This window comes from Galeopterus variegatus, unplaced genomic scaffold (genome assembly GCF_000696425.1).
Source record: "Galeopterus variegatus unplaced genomic scaffold, G_variegatus-3.0.2 Scaffold7886, whole genome shotgun sequence".
Taxonomy (NCBI): Eukaryota; Metazoa; Chordata; class Mammalia; order Dermoptera; family Cynocephalidae; genus Galeopterus; species Galeopterus variegatus.
Window position 1 is genome coordinate 98,276 of NW_007733997.1, and position 2,857 is coordinate 101,132.

General features: G+C 37.6%; 1 pseudogene; it reads left to right on the forward strand.

The window, feature by feature from the left end:
• The window catches only part of LOC103607948, a 5,847-nt pseudogene extending 5,352 nt beyond the window's left edge, over positions 1-495 (forward strand).
• Positions 496-2,857: the final 2,362 nt, after the last annotated feature.

Genomic DNA, 2,857 nt, shown 5'->3' on the forward strand with positions numbered 1-2,857 from the left:
CTGGTTTCCTGGATCATAGGTGTTCTAAATTCCTTGTCACAAAGCTTAATGGTGTTGGGGTTATCATTCGGGACAGTCTTGGAAATACACCACTTTTTCTGTGAACTTAATCAGATGGTCCATCATGCCTGTTCTGATACCTTTCTAAATGACCTGGTGATGTATTTTGCAACAGGGCTTCTGGGCGTTGGAACCCTCTGTGGGATTCTCAACTCTTATTCTAAGATAGTCTCTGCCATACATGGAATTTCATCAGCTCAGGGGAAGTATAAAGCATTTTCCACCTGTGCATCTCACCTCTCAGCTGTCTCCTTATTTTATGGAACAGGCCTAGGAGTGTACCTTAGTTCTGCTGCTACACAGAACTCTCACACAGTTGCAACAGCCTCTATGATGTACACTGTGGTCACACCCATGCTGAAAGCCTTCATCTACAGTCTGAGAAATAAGGACATAAAGAAGGCACTGAAAATATTCATAAGAGAAAAACAATGAAAGAAGTATATTTCTTTCATTTTCAAATTATGGTAAAATATATATAACACAAGATTTGCTCTTTTAACCATTTTAAGCTTACAATTCCCTGGAATTAGTTACATTCACAATGCTGTGTAACAATAACCTCTGTTTATTTTTAAACTTTTCCATCATCATCCTAAATATAAACTCTGAGCAAATCAAGCATTAACTTCTTCTTGTTTGTACTTCTCCACACACCCCCCAGCCTTGGCAGCCTCTAGTCTACTACTGTCTCTGAATTTATTTACTTATCTTTTCTTAAACGACCCATGATAACCATATAAATTTTTTGAATGCAATGTGATATGTTGGTACATTTACACAGTGTGCAATGATCCTGTCAGGGTAAGTATCATTCCCATCAAATCAGTGATTTGTTATTTCTTTGTGTTGGGAACATTCAGATTCCACTCCGATGCCTGTCTGAAATTATACAATAAATTGTTAACTGTATTCTCCCTACCTTGGTAAAGAACACTAGACCTCATTCTTCCAGCCTGCAATTTTGTATTCATTGACCACCCTCTCTCTATTCCTCCTCCACCCCCCTTGCCAGTCTATATAACCACTATTCTGCTCTCTACTTTCATATAATTAATTTTTTTTACTCCCACATATGAGTGAGACATGGACTGTTTTTCTATCCCATCAAGTCCTATTTCACTTAACATAATCCTCTCCAAATTTATCCATGTTGCTGCAAGTGGCAGAATTTCATTCCCGTTTATGGCTGAGTAGAATTCCATTGTGTATATAGACCATATTTCTTTATCCAATCACCCATTGATGGATATTTAGATTAATCCAACTCTTGGCTATTGTGAATACAGCTGCAATATACATGGGAGTGCAGGTATCCATTCAACATGATGATTTCCGTTCCTTCGGATTCATGCCCACAAGTGGGATTGTTGGATTACATGTTAGTTCTATCTGTAGTTATTTTGAAAAACCTCCATTTAATTTTCCATAATGTCTGTACTAATTTGTATTCACACCAAAACTGTATGAGTTCTTCTTTCTCCTCATCCTTATCACTATTTGTTATTTTCTGTCTTTCTGATAATAGTCATTCTAAACAGAGTGAGACGATATCTCCGTGTGATTTTGATTTGTATTTCAATGATGATTAGAATTTTTTTCATATACCTGTAAGACATTTGTTTGCCTCCTTTTGAGAAATGTGTATTCAGCTCACCTTTCCTTTGATTTTTATTGAAGTAAAATATATATAACCTAAAGNGTGCTCTATTTCTAAGCATCTTGACTCTGAAAAGATATCATTGTATTGTTTGGCAAATGTTCTTTTTCTTTTGTTATTTTTGCTGGACCTCAAGAGGATATAACAGGAGTTAGATGGTCTCCAAAAGCAAAGAAGCTTTTTCTTTCCTGCAATTTCTCAAGGACTTCCTGAATATTTCAGATCTTTTTTTTTCCCACTCAGGTTCAATTAATTTTTATTTTTCTCTGTCCTGGTCAGGTATTTCATGTTTCTTTAAACACAGAACAGAAAATGGCCATTTCATAGTGGAGCCTCAAGGTTACGTGTGTATGGGAGAATCATAAAAGGGAATTTGTGGGGATGAATTCTACATTCTCTAGGGAAGAGACAATCTGATAGTGACTACTTGTCTGATATCAACTCTTTTCTAATTGTGTGACAGGGTTATGAAGAGAATGGTATTAACATGGATGAAGCAGGGCACATTGTGCTACGTGTGTGTGTGTGTGCAGGTGTGCGTGCATGCATGCAGCTTTATGAGTGAGCACAGGTTTAAGAAAAAGGGCCCTAGGCTCAACACATGCCAAAAGGTGACATAATATAAAGCAAAACCCTGAAGACATCCTATGGGAATAAAAAGGAGCTGCATTTCTATCACAGGGCACCTTTGCAACCAAATTAATAAAGTGACATGCAACATCTGGACAGAGGGACTCCTCGTGTCCCAAAGTCTCAACAGCTACTAGGCCACCTCATTGTTCAACATTCTCTTATATGACATCTCATCACTCTCCCCTTGCTCATTCCCCTGTCACAGTGGCTTCTTTGTTCACAATGAACAAGCTCCTTACTCGGGGACCTTGCATGGGCTATTCCTCCTGTCAGGCACACACTTGTGCAGGGGACATTGAGACTCCTGCCATGTCTTCATTATAGACCCTGTGTCTGGTGGTCTTTACCGAATTCCCAGTAAGAAAAAAAAATAATACCACATCCACTCTTTCCTTTTCATCTTCTTTCTTTTCTTCATAGGATTTGTCACTATATGACAAAATGTTTTAAAATTTGTTTGTATTCTCTCTCTGTTATAAGACTGTAGGGATTTTTTTTTTTTTT